General features: G+C 37.5%; 1 protein-coding gene across 10 annotated transcripts in view; it reads left to right on the top strand.

Moving 5' to 3' along the window:
- The window catches only part of FOXP2 (forkhead box P2), a 394712-nt gene that overhangs the window by 22506 nt on the left and 349831 nt on the right, over positions 1–22375 (top strand). Inside the window, exon 1 of one of the 10 annotated variants that reach the window (XM_088165457.1) lies at positions 15572–15707. The exons of the other annotated variants lie outside the window; for them this stretch is intronic. The gene's annotated coding sequence lies outside the window, so the exon portion shown is untranslated. Of the gene's footprint in view, positions 1–15571; positions 15708–22375 lie in introns of those variants that run through there. 10 annotated transcript variants of the gene reach the window in all.

Below are 22375 nucleotides of genomic sequence, written 5' to 3'. Positions count from 1 at the left end.
AGAGCCTTATGTTGGGCTTCTCCAGGAAAAGGGAGTTTCCTGTGAAGGAAAAGGTAGAGATTCTCTCTGCAGAGGAGAGATTTTGTTCAGGGGCCTGTTTATGTCTTGAAGAAAGCCAAAATGAAGACCAACATGTTTTTTGTATTTTACTTTAATGCAAATTATTTCTAAATTATTTTTAAAATTTGAGTACATCAGAGCTTATTTGTATGTGTATTATCAGAACAAACCAACTTTCCAGTAGCCCCTAGGACAAAATAACTCATGGAAGTAGAAGAGAAAAGGGCCTTAACAAAACAGGACACTCATCTGCATATTTCTCCCTTGTAGGAAGAAGACCTGAAGACAAATATGTTACGGTGGCAGAACCGGGCACATTCTTATTCTTCAGTAATAACCACGATAATCCTGCAGAATAGTGTGTCATGGTTAAAGAAACTGCTGTCTTTCAGTAATTTTCACAGAAATAATGTTTGTATAGATCAGAAGCACATTATTAATTAACAGGAAGTAGCATCTTGGAAGCTAAATTATGTAGTAGAAGCTGAAGTATAGCTAGCTAATGAAAGCAGTATGAAATAAAATAATCTCTATGTGGTGGATAGGAGCCTACTTGAAAAAAATATTTGTGGTATTTTTGGATTGCTCCAGATCTTAACTTTAATTTTGAATCCATATATTTTTATTGGGATAATAATTGTAATCTTGAGAATGTAAACTTGCTACTCTGATATTTTCCCTATTCTGATGATAATCTGAAACACCAACTCTATCCTTATCCCATTTTTCTTTATTAATCCTTTTTCAAGGTACTCATTCTGAACCTAAGAATGGTCTTTAAAATTCAGCATTAAAAATTTCATTAATAATGGTCTTTAAAATTCAGCATTAAAAATTTCATTAGTGATAACTTTTCTAGCTTGGAAGGGGAGAGTGATGATTGTCAGGAACATCAGCAAGAAAAGTGGAGATTGAATAAATGCATGGGCAAATGGAAAAAGAAAAAACAGAGTTAAGAGGCATAAATATGGTAATTGTAAAGATGAATATATTTTTACTTTGATATTAGACCTAACAAGCAGGTAGTGGAAAATTATTCAAAATATGCTTATTTTATTACAGATCATTTTCCCTTCCATACCTTCATTCAAAACATATCACTCATGTGAATTAAAAAAGTTGATGGCATTTTATGGGCAATTGATTGCATTCCCGTGCTTGTATGTCACAGTCAGCAGCCAGGAATTTTACAATGTCTTTAAAGTAAGTGTAATGCACCCCACTTGATTTCATCTCTCTGCTCCCCATCCATGTTTAGTTTACACTCCCAGCACTGTGAGTGAATCTGCATTCTGTCCTTGTGCCTTCTGCACTCCAGTGCTCTGACTGGTCCCAGTCCCTCTTCCAAAGCCCTGACCTCTGTTCAGCTTCTCAGTGTTGCTGCCTGTCAGCTGAGCTGAGTAAACTTCTGCTAATGAAAACAGATAAAAAGTCACTGGGTTTCATTAAAGCTTTTGCATTAACTTAAATCATGCGCTAGGAATGAATGTAGTATTAAAAAAATGAAATCGGATTATAATGAAAGAAACCTGCAGATTTTGTTTAGTAACTTCCATGCATCTCTATATTTTGTTTAATTCTAATAAAATAAAAGTGAATCCCCATTAACTGTAATGAAATAAAATTAAGCTCTCCCTGACTTACATTCATGCAGTCAGTCAGCGCTATTATTTGAAATCTCATTGGGCTCTGTTTGTCTGCAATGACAACAGAATTGTCATTTATGCTGGAGGAACTCTGTTGGTAAGAAAATAGCAGGACTAGGTCTATTTTATCTGGAAAAAAGAGGTTGCCAGTGCATGGGATTCTCGTGATGTGTACTACAGAAGTTAACATGATGCTGCAAATTTTTTAAAGACTCTGTATAATAAATACTTATATATGTATTGTAGTTCAAATATATACTGCTTTGTTTGAAGAAGTTTTGTTTCTTTAATATCTTTACATGCCAGTATATTAATATAGTTACATTAAACCACCACAGACAAGTTATGTTCTATCTGAAATATTAATTAATATTTTGGCAAAGAGGTAATTCACTTTTGTTGCATTTCAACCTAATTAAAAAGTCCATCTTATTTGGCTTTATTTTCCTTTTCTTTATTTTTTTTCTTTCTTTTCTAAATCCATTGGCTTTATTATGCCAGATCATTGCTAGCTTTACTTTCTACTGCATTTTATCATAATGCTCTTTGAGTATAAATAAACTCTGGTATGCTAAACCTAATAGCAATTAAACTGGAAGTGTTTGTGTTTCATCACTGTGAACTTCGCAGAAATGTTTCCATGACAACCTCCATGCTAGTTAAGGCAACCAGAGGTGATCAACAGTTTATATATTTTTTTTCTATTGCAAGAATGGAATTTGTGTTGACAGTTCTGGCCTTTAATGGCACTTTTGTACTGTGTGAAAGTATTTGTTTACTAGATCATATGCTGTTAACTGTCAGGCCGAGATAGAGTGACTGCTTCTGATAAAAGGGCTGCATTACATCTCTGAGTCTGTGAAGCTCTTGTACTTTAATTACTCACATCAGTACAAAAGTATCCATTTGCTTCGCTACACTTAAAAATTAGACTTATTAGTTCCAAAGCGTTAATGGTGAGTTAATTCTTTCCTTTACATTTTTTTGTAAAACAATAATCTAAAATCTACTTTGTTGTTTTAAATTTAAACGGTTCCATTTACACTGGTAAAAATCACATACCATGGTATGGGGTGAATTGTGAGTGCTGTAATTACCAGCAGTTTGAATTAGAATTTCTGGGCCCTGTTTTCATATGTAGCTGATGAAGGTTGTTATGCTGGTGGCTGAGATACCTCTGCTTAAATAATATTTTTCTCAACAGAGTACACAGCTAGCGTGTTTTGTCTCTCCCAAGTTTTAACAAAAAGGCAGGTGTACCTAAGATGTGACAGAAATAATGTCTCTGAGTGTAACATAATAGTACAGATAGACTGTTGTGTGTGGTACATGTATGAGATAGTTAGAAAGCTTTCAGAAGAAAACTTCTTTTTTTTTTTGTGAGATATTTCTCTTCATGGTGCTCTATCTAGGTAGATCATCTGGAAGTGAATGGATGAGTTATTATCTAATCTGATAGTCAGTTAATACCTGCTACTACAGCAGGTGCATTCACTACCAGCCAGAGGTTTCAAGGCATTACCTGTAGTGAGTTGAACAACTTGCTTTGGTTATGTGTCTGTTCATTGTCAGGCTGATGGACAAGTCTTTTTCAATCTAGAGAATGTGTGTAGCACAGGATCATTTGTTTTTGATTAGATAAAAAATGTATTTGGAAGTTACCACAGTATCTTCTAAAGGTCTGTTTCAAAGCAAAGACAATGTATTTTCATAATAAAGACCTTAGTTTGGTGAAGCATAATATTTAATAATACTCATGTATATTCAAGTATGAGACGGGGTACTTGTTGCATGTCTTGCATATAAAGGCATAATTTATATTCAGGACTTGTCTTTTGGACATGTAGTTTGTTTTAGTAATTACTTGCAGAATGTTTATTGTTTCAAGTAGTGATACCATCACTTTTTTTAAGCAATTGAGTCACTCTTCGGTGATCTGTTAAAACTAAGAGGAGTTGCAATTGTTGAAGCAGTTTTGTGTGGGTTTGTATGTGGAGGATGCCATTGCTTTTTGCACAGTGTGTGTGTCTGTTTAATCAGAAGTTGCTTATTTGTTTGTTGACAATTGGTGATGCAGGAAGGGCGATGGAAATGCTGAAGTTATATACCTAAATTTCCCAAGCTTTAAACTGTAGACAGACGACTTGTCTCTATGCTGCCTTTACCAGAATACCTTTATCTCATCTTTGGGGGTTCGTTGTGCCTTCCTTTGTGTAGGCAAGTTGGCATATTAAGGTGAAATTAAACTTCTCAGAGAAGTGAGGGGTGAAAAAAAGCCACCTCCAGGTGCACTCTTTCAAATTCCGACTTGTTATAGCTGGAGGTTGTAATGTTCTCTGAGTGGATAGGTATATGCATAATCCAAAAACCCCGTTTATATAATCCAAAAATCCTGTTTATAATATCCTTGCAGGTAAAATTGCAGGGATTAGTAGAAGGAGTATATTGCAGTACTGAAAGGTACTCTTTATTTTCTTGGTGGTAACTTGGTTCTGAAAGGTTGTGTAGTACTTAAGCATATGATACAATAAAAACTGTGCACTTGTTTTCCCAAGTTAATATTTGTGAACAGTAGTTTGTAACCATGTTTGAAATAATACTCTGTATCTGTAATTATTGGATTTTTTTTGTAACTTTGATGTAAAGTAGATACTGCCTAAATCTGAACAGTAACTCTGGTCACATAACATTAATATTGTAGATGAACTGGGATGGAAAAGCAAGCTATTACTCCTAACACTTCTTTCCCAGGAAAAATTAATTCATACTGGAACAGCAACAGAGATGAGCAGTTAGGGTGATCAGGAAATAGAAAGCTTATCTTGTAAGATGAGACTTAAGGAAGTGTGACATGTTTGGCTTAATCAAGCAAAGATTGAGAAAGGATATGGTATCTATTTCATATTTATAAGTGTATATGGAAAAGCAGAGAAGGCATCATATAGGGAGAAGAACTGTTTAAGCTAAAGGACATTGTTAGAACAAGTACAAAACAAGTGTAAACTAGCTATGGATAAATCTGAGCTGGAAGAGGGAGCATTTAAGTAGTGCTCATGGGACTGGAGACTTTGAACAGGGAGTCTTCTCAGCAAAATTGGCATGATACAATTGCCTTAGCAAAAGACTGCACATGGTCACTCATGGTCATTCTTTCTAATCCTGTGACCATCTTTTTGCCTAACTTGGTCTATAAACCGTCATGCTTGTTTGTTGCTCAGTACCAGGAAAACTTGTAGGAGGAATCTAAGAGAAGCCTTTTAAAATTATTTTGCTTGTTTCAGTTCCAATACCTGTTTAATTCTTGGGTAGATTTCTCAGTCTGTTTTCAGATAAAGTGCTTCTATACTATTGACAGTAGTATCCTGGGACTTCTTAAACCTTTTATCTTGGTTTTATTATATGTATGGAAGTGATACTTTTAAATTTTTCTTGTTTCATCCTGCTGCAGTTAGTTACAAGCTTTAACCAACCCCAGTAGCTGGCTTTTTCCCCCTTTGGTATTTTCCATGCAACTGGAAAGATAAGATTATTATTACCATACTCCTCATAGTTTATTCTGTAACCAATCTGTGCATTCATTTAGCTCATTCAGGCAATCATTTCCAGTCCCTTATTTTATAACTTCCTGGTAATACTTTTTATCTCGCAAAGAGAACTCTGAAGTTTGCTTAGTCCAGCTGCTCTTCTCATGCAAATTGGAGCACATTGTCCTGGATCTTCTCAGGTTGCATTTTGAATTTCTCCAGGAATATGGGGTTTTCAACCTTGATGGAGAGTCCACAGCATCTGTGGGCAACCTATTCCATCAGACACCTAACAGTAAAAAGGTATTCTTTGTGTCAAGAATTCTTACCCAACATTTAAAAAAATTGATTTCTAATACTTTCTGTAATCTGGAAATGATTTTAAGTATTTCCTTTCCCTTCTCCAGAGTACCATACATCTGGAATGGAGGTTCCCTTATTGCCTCAATATTAAAAAGGGTTTTGTATGAATGTTGTCACTCTCTTTAGAGTTTTCCAAGACTTTTTGTCCCAGTACTTGTCAAATACAAAGGTGTAGCTACCTCCATGCAGAGTCTTAAAATTTCATACTGAGCCAGCACCATGTTGTAGCCACAAAGTGAATTCTCATTTGAGTACAAGGTACATCAATGGCTCACTCTCAAATATCTGTATTAATGCCATTTATCTAGGGATTGCTTGGAGTCCTTAAAAATCATTAAACTTCACATCATTGGAAAGACATCCAGAGGTAATGTCTGCCTTGTTTCTTCTGGTGACAATGTTGGAGCCTTTGTGAGGTGAAGGACTCATCACACCTACCTCAAACTTAATGGCTCTACACTACTGCTAGGCATCACTGATGGTGTGAATAATGGGGTTGTGATTTATTACCCAAAGAGATGTTTATTATTTGGGGTTTATTACTCAAAAGATGAAAAGCTGAGTTTTACAGACTTTCCATATACATAGTCTGTATGTATGTTAGTTTCTCTGTTCTGTTTTCCTCAGTCCTTCAAAACGCATCTTAAGAGTCTGAAAAACTGAAATGTAAAAAACATGCTTGGCTGTGTGAGCTCATATGCCAAGTGAAAGTAATGATCTAAACACACTCTCCACAAAAGTTATGACAGTAAAAGCTCTTATTGGAGTATGTATACTCACAAGACAAATCATTATATTGTCTGAATGTCCCCAGAAGTCTTTCAGAGGAGCCTTACAAAAGTTGGTCAACTTTAGAAACTCACGTTGTGTTATTATATTTTAGGTCTGTATCAGTGAAAATGCAAAATAAACTTCTAAAAAGTGATCCAAAGTAACATCGATTTTCACTGGTAGAGAACAGTTAAGAATGCTGATTTTTAATCCTTGTATGATTGTACCTTTTAAGGAGATTTATATCCCCACTACATGATTTTATTTTTAAATGCAAATGCAGTAACAGGGCACTTTCCAGTGTCTGTTTACATCTTTGACCAAGACTTTACTATCCTTTTATGTTTTTAACTTGCCCATTATTCATTCCATATGAAAATTAATTCTGTTATCTGAATTAACGCTTTTAAAGTTAATTATACCTTTTTGGAAAACATCTGTCATACAAAACATTATTTCACAGAGTTTTCTTTAGTCAACAGAAGTTTTATTATTCCAGGTATTTAACAGATGCCAACCATGGCTGATTAGTTAAAAATTCTTCTGTAGGCGCTGTAATGCTCAAACTCATTCTGTTTAAGTAATTTGTGAATTTATCCAACAATGTGAGCTTGCTCTTCAGAGGAACTTAGGTGCAGGTGTAAATATATTAGTGTTTTACTGATTAAAAGCTTCTCCACATTGTAATTTTAGGACATGCACACACACAATTTTTTAAAAAATGTGTCAACGACATACAAATGTATTTAGTTTATAAGCATATTTGCTCATATGCTTAATGTGGTGGCTGTGGTCATTCAATCAGGGATATTAAGTTCTTGCTTCCTAAATTGAGTAATAGAGTCTAACCCCTTGAAAATCCTGAATAGCCCTGTCTGATCTCACAGCTGAGCCTGCTATGAGCAGCACTGGACTAGAGAACTCCTGAGGTCCAAGCCAGCTTCAGCTGTTCTGTGATTTTGTAATTGACTGAGTACTGTCTGAAGCTGCTTGATTTGCACTTGAGAACTCAAACAATTTTTTCGAGGCAGACAATGTAAGTACTTTCTTTGTGTTCCTATTACATATGTATGTTCTTATAACCTGCTAGCAAATGGTCTCCATCTTTTCTGAATGGAGATTTCATATTCTTTCTTTAACATCCTTGACTGTGATTATCTTTATGCTTCTGTGTTTTTTCTCTAAAGCAAATATAAGTTGTGTGTCACAAGTGAGATACTGCCATTTTTTCTTGTGGTATTTCTATGATCCTCCTTGAGGAACTTCAGTCAGTGGTGTAAATGACCTAATTGTATGGGATGCATGGGGGCTTAGTGAAGTCACTTTTCTATAGGTTTCTTTATTTCATTGCAGGGAAAAAAAAAGCTACAGTGCAAAAGAATGTAGGGATGGTCTTGTAGCTGATACATCTTAAAAATAATTTTACTGGGTTTGTGGGACTCCATATAGTGATACTAATGATTTTGTTTAATGTGAGATAATGATGCATCTTTTTAAAGGGGCAGAAGTTACCTGGAAAATGAAGTCTGTAAAACCAAAGAGGACCATTGTGATCTTCAACAGTATCTATAGAAGTTCTTTAATTAATTTCTATTTAAATACACCATATCTTTTTGGGGAAAATAAATCAACAGTGTTTTAAAACACTGCTGGTGATGGAGAGCCCATGACAATCCTTGGGAACTTCCTCCACTTGGTAATCCAAATTTTACAGATTATTTCTGGTCTAAACTTTTCTGACTTCAAATCCCTCATTAAAACTGTCCCTTGCTGTGTTGCCTGTAGAAAGCATGACAATGGGTGTGCTGTGGATAGGAGGGCTCCTGCCTTTCCTGCTGACCTGTATTGTTTCCTTGTTTCCTCCTGCTCTCCCCCTGAATCCACCTGTTTTGTCTTCTGCCATGTGTTTGGGTTTTCAACTTTCCCAGGCAGGGATTACCTGCATGTTGTGTTTATATGGCATGGAATAGAGCAGGGTCTTAGTCCCTGGCAGGTGATCTTTGCTGATGAGCGTTTCATGAGAGCATAAAGGATTAAAAGAGGTTTGAGCTATTGTTGTCCTACTTTAAGAGCTTTTAAGCCTGTCAAGAACAACTGTAATCTTTGGGCATGACTTCCTTTGTGGCAAGGACTTCCTCCATTTCTGCTTTAAGGCCAATAAAGACTGGAGTAAATCGTACCTCTCAAAAAAAGAGCTGATCTCAATGGAGGCGGGGGTAAAGGGAGGGAAAATTTCCAGTGATAGAAAATCCCTTGCAGCCCTCAGCAGTTTGCTGTAGTTGTTAGGAATTCAATGTTTGCTTGTCTCTACATTTTCTTCTGAATTTGTCTTGCTTCAGATTTCCAGGATATTGTTACACCTTTCTTAAAGAAGAGGGAGGAATAAAAAAAACAGTATTATGGTTCTGCCCTGAGTTTGGATACTTATGGACTGTGCTTAACTGTCCTATAATCTTCTGTTTTGTAAACAGATTCACTTTTTCACATCTAGTCCTACTTTTCAGTAATTTCATGATACTTAAAGTGTATTCTGGGAATCCTTCCCATTTGAGCAGTGTCCTGTTTGAGTTGTGGGTATCAGATGTCCTGTTTGAGTTGTGGGTATCAGACTAATGACTCTGTTTTATAAGGAGTGACTCCAGTGTCAAATGCTTAGGTAGCATTGCTTCTCAGATTTCCTTGATAATACAGAGATTACATTAGTCCCTTGTCCATGCTAGTTCACATTCATGCTGATTAACCACTTGTTATTATTTCCCAGGAAGATGTTCCCCATCTCATAGTAGTTCTCCTGGTTGTAAAATTGATATTTTCTTCTCTCCATGAGATTTCTATGTGAAGAAACATGGTATGATCTGAAAGTTTCACAAAGGCACTATTGTGAGCTGAGTTCTTGGGCTAATCTCTTGATTTCCCAGCTGACTGCTGATAGTCATATGGGAAGGTTCTCTCTTCTTTGAGTCCTCATTCTCAAATAAACTGATTGTCCTGGAGGTAAAGTAACTGATGGTAGATTTGAGATGAGCTCAGCTCGTCAGAGCGTGATGCCAATAATGATGAAGTTTGTGGGTTCAATCCCAGTATGGACCTTTCACTTAAGAGTTGGCCTTGATGTTCCTTGTGGGTTCTTTCCAACTCAGAAGATTGTCTTTCTGTCTTTACTAATTTCTGTGACAACATCCTGCTTTCTTTGCCCATCATAACATGTAAATGTTGATACAGACTTCAGGAGCAGCAGTATCATGCTGTCACTGTCTTGTCTTCCCGTCATCTTCTCCAGGTAGAAATCTTTTCCTCAATGTAAACCCTGTTCTTTGCTTTACTTTTCTTTCATGATGTAGAATAAAGGATTGCTGTGTGTTCCCTGAGCAGCAGGTGAGGAACAGAGCTGTGGACTAGTACAAAAAATCTGAGATGGGTGTCCACTAGAAGAGATGTGAGTGAGAGGAAGTAGGACAAGTAGCATCTATTTTCTCTCAGAGATGTTTCTGAAACCAGTCTGGCTGGGTTTAGCCCCCAGAGTAGTAGAAAGCCTTATGTTGTGCAGTAAGAGGAGAGAGGGTCCCAAACTGTTGGGCAGTCCCAAGATCACTGACCTCTGGCTTTGGTTCTCATGGGAAGGATCTCCTGAAGATTATGGTTCTGTGGTGGGAAGAAATTAAAGAGAATTAAAATTAGGCTGGATTGTCAGACATGTACTGTGGTGCATTTAAAAACACAGAGAACCCAAACAAGAAGAAAACACAGAAGCTGTGTTCTCTGCCCTGGAACAAGTTTAAAGAGAAGCTTCCTTGTTTAATGCTGTAGCTTTTCTTTCTGTAGCTAATTGATCAATAAAAGAATATGACAAAGATCTCTCTACTATTCCTTGTTCTTTTAGCGGCATCTCAGTTCCTGCCCACAACTGATACAAACTTAAGTAAAGCCTATTCTTCATCCTATTCCAAAATTTCATGTTTAATTGGAAAAAAAATAAGAAAAGCATTTTTCAGCAGTAATTCTTCTCTCTATTTTCCAATACTTACTGTTAATTAATTTCAAAAACTAGAGGTCTGTGGAACATATGAAGAAATTAAAAGCTCTTATTTTGTCTATTTTGCCTACTTTTTTTTTTGTTTGTTTGTTTGTTTTAATAAGCCTGTACTCCTAGCACACACTCTCCGAGAACTCTGTTAGAATGTCTGGAAGGAAGACTGCTAGCTGGAGTCATTACTGGATTTAGAACTTTTCAGAAAACGGAGACCTGTATTATTACTGATGTTTACTCTAGTTTCTTCATCAGCAGATTCCAATGAATCTCTCTAGTGGGCAGTCTGCAGGGTTACATGTTACAGTGGTAAGCTCTTTCACATTTTCTCTGCTGGCTGCTAAAATGGGATTTCTAAAATGTCTAAAGTGTTGTCCCACTTACAGGTCATATGTTGCAGGTATCCATTTAACACAGCTGTCCAGTGTTACTATTACAAAACTTTTGGTCTGTTAAAAATTGTATGGTAGAGAAATGCAGAGAATGACATGAATACTAAATACCGGTCTAAGAACTCATGGCATTTCTTCTTTTCAATTAATGACTGCATCATACACCGTGTCTAATTCAAGTGAAGTGGTTGCAGAACTTCTGGAAAGCTTTAATGGAGTGCTTCAGATCTTGTTTATCAGATCCTGGTTAAAAAGCATATCATTTGAACATAAATCGTGGCACGTTATCGTTTTCTACTGGGAGATTTACTGAAGTGCTCAGGAGAGCTGACAGAAATGGCAGGTGGCAAAAGAAGCCATGCTTAGTTGCCTAACGTGATGGTCTTGTCATACTATGATATATTGGTCTGAAAATTCTTCAGTGTCTTACACGTATGGTAGGAAGGAAGCTTTAACATGTCAAATTAGGAAAAAAAATTAGCCTATAATAACACTGTTGCAGATGATTTGCAGGGAGTTTTTTTAATCATGGATATTTCATATTCTCCTGTATACCTAATTCGTCTTGCTTTCTAGGAATGTGTAATTAATATTGTAGTTATGCTAATTTGAAACAATGATGATTGCAGCTCACTGAAATTATGTGTTCTACTTAATTGAACTTGACCAACATTACTTAGAGATGACTCAATACCGCATATGGTACGTTCTATCAATATAACCTTTTATTTTAAACAGTTTGAGACACAGTTTGATTATTTTATATTTCTGGTTCTGTATATCTGTGGTGCTGAATTTCAGCATGATGTTAAGTTTTGCTTCATCCATGGTTCAAAGAGTGCATAAAGTAAACTTCCTTATCAATCTGCTTTGGTAGGTACTGGTTTCTGATATAGAAAACTACTACCAAAAAAAAAAGTGGACTGCTTGTTTCAAAGGTTTTTATGGCTTTCAGCACATAAACTTTATCTTCAGTATCCACAAATATCATTTATCTCTGTGCACTACTAGGCTTCAGATGGTGTAAAAGTGGTCCATAGGTGGATGCTGGTGGCAGCCACTCCAGCAGGTGCAGTGCTGTGCTGGGAAGCGCATCCCTGGCCCAGGACAGGTGTGTGAAAGGGCTGGCAGCCAGGGGGGCCTGTCTTCTCAGGGGCAGGAGCACTTGGGAATTGGCACATCCCGAGGCTTCGGGAGGAGCTGGCTGCGTGGGACTGGTTGTGGTTCCCTCTGCTGAAGGGCTGCTGCTGCCTTCCTGCACCCCTGTCCTCTGTGCTTGTGCAGGCAGAGAGGAGGCAGGGAAGGGCAGTTGTGCTTTCCTGGATAAAATGTAATCTAGCTGTTCCTCAGGGACTTCTGCACCTCTTTGGCCTGAAGGAGGACTGAAACAAAGACAGAAGATCTCTAAGCTGAATGCAGAATCATTTTATTGTACAGGCTACAATGTTATACAATGTCTTAAAGGCTAGGCTTATTATTTGGGGAAAAAATACCGTGTTTAGGCTGTACAGGAATACCATCTTGCATTTAGAAATGCAAAATAATGACTGATCCTCCAGTAAACCTTTTGGTTACTGTGTATGAAATGACATGACATTTTCTTATCATGTGATTTGAATAAAACTTTATCGAAGTGTCTACCAAAATGATGAGGTTGTGTACTGATGAAGATAAGTATTTTAAGACTTTTAAAATGGTTTGAATTTCAATATGCTGCGTGTACATTTTGATCATAAAATGCAAAAAAAATCTTCTGCAAAAAAATTAATTCTGTAAGTAATTCCACTAAAATTCACTTGGAGGAATCTTATTTTCTTCAACTTCTAGTCATTTAAAGAAGCATGTTTTTTAAGAGAAGGTTTTACAAGATAAGCTAACAGTGTTGCAGATTAAAAATGTAGAAGTGTTTTCCTCTTATTGTAACGTATGATGTGTTTTGAGTGTGGGCATGGAGATGGGAACCTTGGACTTTCAGATACCTTAATTCTTTAAACCAAGATAATAACATGCTGCTCAAAAAAGTTCCTAAAGTCATAAGAATCTTAAAATACCAGTCTCTGGTATCCATGAGAGTCAACTTGCAATTTAAAAGTGATACAGAAATAATGCAAAATCGGGCCTCTTGTAATTAGCTATTTATGTCTCTCATTTAGCTGTATCTTTACTATTAAAGTTGACTTGAGAGACTTACCTCTAACTAGCACTATTTCCTAACATAATAACATAAACAGAAATGAGGCAGTATTCGTCTCTCTTGAATTGAATGCAGATTGACATTTTTAAGAGTATGCTGCTCTGCAGTATTCAATTTTGATTTTTTGAAGTAACATATAATCCTAAAACTTCGGTTTGTTTTTTTTTTTCCTGAGAGGAAATTCTGGAATTTTATTTTTATCTCTGGCTTTTTATTCAGTAATTTACTTAAATTTTCTACTGCTTTAATTTTAAACATGAAAGACTTTTGATTTCATGTGAGAGCTTCCTCTTAGGCCTCATCATCAAACACCAGTTAAGTAATTTAATTTTAAAAAGAAAAGCAATGGAGAAAAATGTTTATATGAAAAAAGAAAATGTAGGAACAAATAAAGTAATATAATGTAATAAACGGTGAAGTTAAAGGCATGTCCTTTTATGAGTTGATGTTCAGTTAATGTCTGAAATGAAAATTTTGAATAAAATATCTTGCTACTGTGGAGCGATTAGATATATTCCCTGTTGAGGCATTGCAGAGAATCACAGGATCATTTAGGTTGTCAAAAGGGCATTTCACAATGTCCTTTACCTGCACTTATGTTGCAAGCATATTTATATATTATCCCATTATTTGAGAAATCTCTTTCAAATTTGTATATATATCTGCTTTATAAAAGCTTCTGCTTCAGTTATCACTGTGTCAGTTTGTATTGATCTGGTTGATACAGAAATCTCTTCAGGAAGAGTTTGCATTATTGAGGTGAAAAACCTGCTAATGGTGCAACAGTGATTTTTTTTCAGCCTTTTGGCCTATGGTAAGAAAAGGTCTTCCTGTTTGCCTCCCCAGTATAATTTTTTTTCCCCATGAATGTGTGTAAGGTTGTCTGATTGTTGATCATATCGGGCTCGCCTGTCTTACTGCTGCATCTGGGACCAGAGTGGCTTCAAGAACCTGCTTAACTGATCACAAAGTATTTTAGACTTCCCCTTAATAAAGAAGTAGAAACATGATCAAGTCTGATGAATGGACGTTTTGCACAAGAGTGGCCACTTTGGGGTAATTTTAGAGCTAGACATTCTGCTCTAGCCTACTCTCCTTCTGCCACCAGGAGGACTTGGCAAGCAACAGCAGGCTCCAGGGAGAGGACTTGCTCTGCATCCCTCTTAGCTCCTCACACTTTGAAGCAGTTACTGTATTCAGGAGAATGGAAATAAGCCTGTTCAATTGCATCATTGGGGTTCCGTCTCATAAATGAGACTGTTGATGTTACCTGTTTCAGATTTCCTCCCTTTACATGTTGGAAGACTGTACCCTAATGGGGTCAGAGGCACAGGCGGTTGACAGAACATTCTTACTGGTTTCTGTAAATGCCATAGAATCTTCTGGGCAGTCTGCATTGTCCGTTCCTATGATGATGAATTTGTCTTGGATCCAGACATCTGTCAGTGTCCTCCTATAAGGTATTTCCTCTTTCTTCAGTTCTTGGGCAAGTGAAGATTTCATCCCAGGTAACTTACAGCCAGTTGCAGGACACCTCAGTAGAGTGCATTATACAGATGTTGTTTCTTGCCTGAAGCAAGTGTGTTTTGGCACTCTATTCCTGCAGAAATTCAGTATGGATTTGGACAGCATTTATAGGTATTCAGTATGTGGTCTGTAACTTTTTAGAATTGAAGGTGCATAATGTCATATGCTTAGAAGTCTGACCTCTCGTTAATAATTTATTTTCTTCTCAGATGGTAACTGTGTTCATTTCAGGGTTCTTCCATATGTCCTGTCTGTTACCCTTGAAGTTTTCATCGTGGTGGTGGTAGTCATTGCTGTTAACTTGTGTCCCCCTGTGTGCCTTTTTTTCATTTACTTTTACAATTGTTTCCTTGATAAGGGGTGCCACAAAGGTGCAAAACCTGAATCTTTCCAAATGTCTGAGTCTCTTTCCAAGCATCTGGGTCCCAAGGTGAACACTTGAAACAAAAATTATATTACTGCAAATCCTTAGGCTCACTGGAGAAACTATTAACTCTCAATTTGTGAGAGCTCTTTTGTCTGTGAACAGATTCTACTCTGTGCTTTCTTTTTCTGACAATACATTTCTCAGCTAACCTCTGCACTGCCTTGTGCCAGACATCACCTAACACTAAGTATGTCTCCCCTCTGTGAGCTCTCCCACTTTGTATCCTTTCAGCTATTGTTTCTCATATTACAGAAAACTTTTGCTATGGTGGCAGTGTGAGGCCACAGGACAATACTCCACCAGTTCCTTGCCCAGTCAGACAGTGACGCCTGACAGATAAGTCTTTCTGACTTTTGCCACTTTCCCAAAATACTCCACTGTCACAATGTGGGTGCTGAAGACTTCTAAGAGCTTTGTGAGTGTTTTGTGAGTACAAGTGAGAACATTACTCTTTGCTTCAGTTAGACCAGTCCCTATAAATTCCAGAGAGGAATGTTTGATATTTAATGTGTTTGTTTGTTACCATTTCCAGTGTCCTCTCCCTCAACTCTGTAAAAGCCCATGTGTCACGCATGTCTGCTCATGCTCACCAAAGGAGTAAGCATCCATTTTCTGCCCTTTTCCAGGTTCATCAAAAGCTTAAGATATTTGTCTAGTGGCTGGTTTGACTTAAACCTTGCAATGCACTGCTACATGGGACTGCCTTGTAACCTCCTAACTGCCCATGCGTGGCTCCACCTTTCCATGAAGGTGCAAGAAGTCTGGGATAAGTGAAGGTCTGTATTTTCCATACACATTTTTAACTCTAGGTACGTGTAGAGGGAAACTTCTACAGTTGTGGCCACATTTTATCTTATCTCTGTTTTTCCTCTAAACTTCAGACGTGCAAGTTTCCTCATTCAGACACTTGACATCAGGGCAGCACGAGCAAGTACCATGGTTTTATATTCACAGATTCAGCCCTTGAGCCTGTATGTTGGCCCTTTTGATTTATTAGCATGGGCAGAGCCTCTGCACTGTTGCTGAAAGGATTAAAGATTTCTCCATGTATGCTGGCCTCTTAGTGCATAGAGATTGATCAAGATTTACAATGAATGGCCAAAGCAGGAACTTGATAAACCTAGAGTCCAGTGTGCAGTTTGGGGAGCCATAATATCAAATAGATACAAAGCAATTAGAGGGAGTCCAAAGGAGGACCAGGAAGATTGTGAAAGGTCTAGAGGGGAAAGCCTTGTGAAGAGCAGATAAGGTCAGTTGGTTTGTTCAGCCTGAAAGGAGACTCATTTCAGTCTAAAACTTACAAGAGGAAGAGGAGGGACAGACACTGATCTCTTCTTTGTGGTGCCCAGTTACAGGAACAGAGGGAGTGGCCTGAAGCTGTGTCTAGAAGGTTTAAGTTGGATGTCTGGAAAAGTTTTTTCACCCAGAGAATGGTTGAGCACTGAAACAGGTTCCCCAGAGAAGTGGTCACAGCACCAAGCCTGACAGGGTTCAAGAAGCATTTGGACAATGCTGTCAGGCACATGGTGTGATTCTGCATTGCAGTTTACCTGGAGACCTCTGAGGTCATCCACTAGGGAATTTATAGCATAAGCTTAATGGCTTGGAGACATCCAGAGTGTGAATGTACACGTGGACTGTCATTCAACTGAAACATGTGTGGTTTATATATTTCATTTGTACTACAATAATTATCATATTCTGCATCTGTTTTTGCCTGACTTTCCTATGTACTTCTGGGGTTTTTTAAGTTCTGTATTTCTGTGTGGTTCAGAGTGATTTCAATTGTGACATGGAAAGCCCTTCTTGGCATTCTCACTTACTCCATGGTAGAAGATTCTACTGGTCCTGCAAAGGAGAAAATTTCTCTACTCTCAAGTAATAAAGCATTTCTCAGAGTGTGAAAATACCTGTGGGGTGCACATCATGAAAAATTCCAGTGGCTAATGGGTAACCTTTAGCATGATCAAATTATTTTGAAAAAATCTAAAGGCTACAAGCAACATAAGCTTTACTTACAGGGCACGGCACTACAGCTCAGGAAAGTGCAGGGTTCAGTATGTACCAGCACAATTTCAGCCCTGGGTGTCCTTTGATAATTAACAGAGTGCTGTCATTTCTTGTGGAATCTCTCTGTGTGTCAGCATCAGCACCAAAGAGAAGAAAGAAATTGTACATAGCCCCTGATGAATACTGCTCTCCCATGTGAAAACAGGATGGCAGCAGTAAAGAGAGTGTGTAGCAGAATCTCAATCCTCCCCTTCTTATCCCTCTCCCCTTTCTGTATAATACTGTGTGTTTGCATTGAGCCCAAAGAAAATGGCTAATATTCTTCTTTCTTGGTTATAGAAAATAACAGCAACAGGCTATTTTAGGCCAATTAACAGAATACTAATATCTATCATGAATGGAGAAAGCAGACTTCTGGAGTCCTCCAACAGGAAATAAAGATTCTATCTCTTAAGATACATAATTAGTAACAGTTATCTCTGGACCTCATGATTTTTTTATTCTCAGATCAGTTTGTGCTCTGCTGCCTTCTGTTCTGCTGCTGAGTTTGATCTGCTATTGGGAAATGGTATTTGCTGCTCTTGTGGGTTTTTTTTTCATTGCTACTCAATTTTTAGCTGAATTGTTTCTTGTGCCAGTGTAGGACCATTGCCAGATTTGGTCTGAATGTCCTCAAGGAACAAAATACCCATGATTTTAGATGTCCTTTATTCTTCTTGAGGGTTTGGTCCTTGAGGTTAGGTACAAACTTGGAACTGATGTTATGATGGCAAATTGGTCATGTGACAGTCATTTTCTGTTTGAAATTTAATGCTGCTTGCTTTTTTTTGTGCATTATATATTTTCTTTGCTCAGTTGTAAACTATATGCAGTTTTATATGAGAGGCTGACATAAGAAGATAAATAAAATATGAAATGTTTTTGTTGAACACTGAAATATAGGAACTTTAAGTAGGCAGGCATAGACATGACGGTTCCACTTAGTAGGCTGATCACATAGCATATAGTTAAAATATTATGTGCTTAATGGACTATGTAGTTACTCTATTTCATTAAACATTTTGTATGTTTTTCTATTCAGTGGAGAAGGCCTGAGCCTAGATTTTTAAAATGCCTATTAACTTATCTTAAACAAAACGAGTTAACAAATCACATTAACCGTAGTGTAACTTGCTAGGTACTCTAAAATCATTGGTGGCTACCAGAATTATTTTAGGTAATATAAAACCTGCATGACAATAGCAAGGAATCTATTAACTGCTCCTTTGGTACCTGTGTATGTTATTTTCAGGTGTAGCTGTCCCTTAGTAATTTGTTCCCCGTAAGAGGCTGTTTCTGTCCTGTTGTCCCCAGCATTCCTGGTATTGCCTCCATGCACTACTTTCTCTCAGTAGTTATGATTAGTGTGTCCATTTCACTCCTGTCAAGCTAGCCCTCAATATTGAATATGATTAATAATAAAATAAGTTTGTTCCGAGGGACTTAACACCATGCTTTAGGTGGAAACATGATGTGATAAAAAAAAAGAAAACAGAATTCTAGTTTAAACTGAGCAGCTGAGTGTTTCTCCAGCTTTTTCATCCCTCATACTTAAATTTTGAAGTAGTGTTTTAGGTGGGAATTCCATGTTCATAGCAAGTTGTTTTGCAGATGTTGCTTTCTGATCCAGGGCACTGGGGCTTCATGGATGTGAAATGCCGTCAAAGTTCTTGCATTCTTTTATCCTGTGCCTTCGTTGGTACTGGCAATGAAATGGACACCTACAGAGAAGAGAAGTGGTGAGAAGGAGGAGACAAGACTCTTCCTCTGACAAGAAATGCTTACCTTTTCCACCTCTCCTGTGCAAAGGTCTTTAACATTCATTCATTCATTTATTCATTCATTCATCCATTCGGAATTTCTAGTTGCTACAATACTCTCAAGACTGACAAATTTGTGCAACGTTCCTAAAACTCAGTATAGAATACAAGTCAAACCCTGTCAAGATTCTTAACTATTCAGCCATGGTTTTTGGTTTGATGGCAACTCTGTAGTCATCCTATACTGTAAACTCAGATCTTGGATGCATGATCATTGAGGGTGACCCTTCCAGCTTGGTGTGGACTTGCACAACCCTTGCCTTATTTCCAGCTCTTGCTTGGTGTCCCTCCTTATGCCTTGTAACAAAGTTAGGTTCTCTTTTTTATGAAAAATCACCACTGTCATCTCTGTCTCGGTCCCAGTTATTTAAGGAATGTTACAAGTGTCACCTTTCAGAATCAGAACAGGACAGTAAAATTAATTCAGTCATTTCAAGCAGTGCTATCACACACTTTTAGGAACTCATGTAAAATTCAGAGGCATCAGAATGTACAAAGTGTTCATTATTTTTGATATTTTTAAAAAGCTTGTTCCTAGGTTGAAGACTTCGGATATATATTTTTGAACCTTATTCCATCTCTGATATGAAATACACATACATCTTCTTTTAAGGCATGAAGTTCTGTTAGAGTTACATGGACATGAAAACTGTTACAGAAGTATTTGTATTAACATTTTGACAACTGGCAATACCTCAGTGAATCCCAGTAGCACAAATATTGTTGATACAAACTGAAAAGTTATAAGCTAGTAAAAATCATTCTTACAAGATAAGTGGCATATATTTAGGTCTTATTGGCTTATAATAAAACCCCTTGTATCCATGTAAAGCTTCTTGACACACCTGTGAAATATTTTACAGTAGAAGCTCTGAGTGCTGAGTACTGTGGACAGCAAAAAGGAGAAATTTTAAGATTCTGAGAGAGTACTCCCTTGGCATTAAATATCATGCCTTAGTTTTTCCCAGATGTTCTTGTGCTCATCTCCTGCAGCTACCTATAAACTCCAGTGCCTTAATGCTGTCTCAGTTTTCTATTTTTGTTGTAAATCTCTTTGTTCAAAAGGAACCTGTTGTATTCCCTCTTTCTGTTAAACATAATAATAAAGAATGTGAACAGAAGGAGTGAAAGTGGGAGAGCTGTGACTTGTACCGTGTGAAAGCTGCCTTTCTTTCTGAAGGAGGTACAAAAGGTGGGGCAACATTGAAGGACTGGAACTAGGAAAGAAGTAGGAAGAATCACCAGACAGAGGATCTCAGAGATACTTCTGTGAATTTAAAATCATGAAATGAAAAATTGTGGAAGAGAAACCAGAGATTGAGATAAATTTTCAGCAAATCCTGTCTCATCTCAGTGTAATCTCTGTGCATCAATTCCAGTATACCTTAGATTTCTCTAAATCTTTTCAACATACTAAGTTTATAAATACGCTACACTTTTTGTAGTTGTATTTGTGTTGTTAGTGTCCTGCTGATTCATGCTGCTCTGAGACAATCCATCCAGTAGCCATCCAGTAAACATGGAATGGAGTAGGCTGGGAAGGATGGAGGTCATGGACTAGGCTTGGAGGTAAACTTCAGCTGCAATAGGATTGCTCCTGGAGTCACCCTCAGAGCTGCTGTACTGAGATCTGCTGTGGAGCCATCCTCCAGGCAGTTCTTGCAGTTCAGGATTTCAGAGGGGAAACAAGCAAGATGGTTGCATGATAAGGGAAATCTTTCAGTATTGTGACAAAATAAAAGAATAAACATGGACTCTTTCCTCTGCACAAAATTCTCTCAAATTGTCATGTAAAGCATTTCATGAACTGCTAATGTCATCATATTGAAATTTAAATTTCCATAATGCCTTCATTTGCATGAAAATGTACTTATGCTAAGAGCAGTATTTTATACTTTCTATATGTTGTATCCACATCTTCCAAGTACTACAGATACTGCCTTTAACAGTGAACTCACTCAGCTGTCAGGGGGAGAATACAGATGCTTCTTTAGAAGAGCTATGGATATTTGCCGTGGGTGAAAAACTGGCCTGTGCTTTGCTGTGAGTAGGGAGAATCAAAATAGACTGAGTAATCAGTTGGTTTTACAACCAAGAAACATACATCAGCAGCTGGATATATATCTGGATCTGGACCTGCTGCCTCCTGCAGATTCTTTGGCAGTATACAGTACTACGACACTATGTAGTGTCTGTTGGAGAATCTTGCCTTGCACTTGGCAGCAGAGGCTTAACTTGATAATAAATCATTCTCAAAAGCCACTTTTCTCTAAAGAAAAGTTGCTATATTCAAGGATTGAGTTGGAAAGTCTGGGTAAAAAGTATTGTGTTCTGAAAACCTTCTAAAGCTTAGTTTCAAGCATTGAAAGCTTGAACAACTGTTTTTCAAATTGTTGACAAAATGCTTAGTCATCATTAATTTGGAGCTGTATAGTAGCCTGGAAACCTCTGAATGTCACCAGTGAAACCAGGTTCTACTACTTTCATAAGTTTTTGTCCCCATCTGTTCTCCCCTGATGTCTTTGGCCTCTGTGACTAAAGGATGACCTTTAGTTAATGTCTGCCTATGAGTCTTGCTTGCAGTTTATCAACAGGGCCAAATGATGCTTAGTTCTCCAAATACCTGCCAAAATGCCATCTCTTCTTAAGCTCCTTGTCTTTTACTTTCAGGAATTGCAAGACGTTTCTTCCAATGTGGTGTTCTATGTTTCTTCCAAAGACACATTTAAATTATTTAAGAGGTCTCTGTGTTGTGTGGTTTGGTTTGCAGTAGCATTTGCTCACACTGCTGACAAAGAAGTTTTATGTCTCCACTTGCATTTTTTGCAATTTGCTTTAATACAGACTGAAAGTGAGAATAAGAGCACAGTACATACAACTGTAAGTAAATCTACTTGGCAAATCCAGGAACAATCATATGGGACACATGATGACTCAGTACAATGTTCTTTTTTCCTTTATATTGCTGTTTGCTTCCTCCCCACCTCTTCCAAGTACAAACAAACAAATAACTTACAAACCTAGCTCTTATTTCCATTGTGTTAATGGGAAGGAAGTGGCATACAAATTTAGATACTCTTCGCCTTAAAGAATCAGTGCATCACTGTTAGTAGTGTCTCTGAGGATGGTGTTCTTGCAAAACAGTTGGCAAAGTGGGGGTTGCCCAACTGGGAAATCTCTGAATTGAAAAACCTACAAAGAATCAAGTTTGAGATGTGAGAAACTAGAGATTGTACCTGCTTTCTCAAAGTCAGCATGGTATTCATGTAGATGCAGACTGGAATGCATTTGAAGAAAGGAGCTTCTATGTAATTTTACTTGGGTTAATTTCATATTTACTAGATGTCTTATTCCTTAAAGTATATAGCATGCATAGTTTTTCGGTTTTGGGCTTTTTTCTGTGTGTTTTGGTTTTGTTTTTTGTTTTTTGTTTTGAGGGCCAGCAACTTTATTGGTTTGTTCCAAACCATACTTTTCTGGCATGAATATCATGCAAGTCGTCAGTGTTTTTTGAGTCAGCATTTCCCCACTTTCCTAGTGATGCACCATATGATCATGCAACACCTGCCTCGTTA

The sequence above is a fragment of the Sturnus vulgaris genome, chromosome 5 (genome assembly GCF_052056855.1).
Source record: "Sturnus vulgaris isolate bStuVul1 chromosome 5, bStuVul1.hap1, whole genome shotgun sequence".
Classification (NCBI taxonomy): Eukaryota; Metazoa; Chordata; class Aves; order Passeriformes; family Sturnidae; genus Sturnus; species Sturnus vulgaris.
This window is presented reverse-complemented; position numbering and strand designations above follow the sequence as displayed.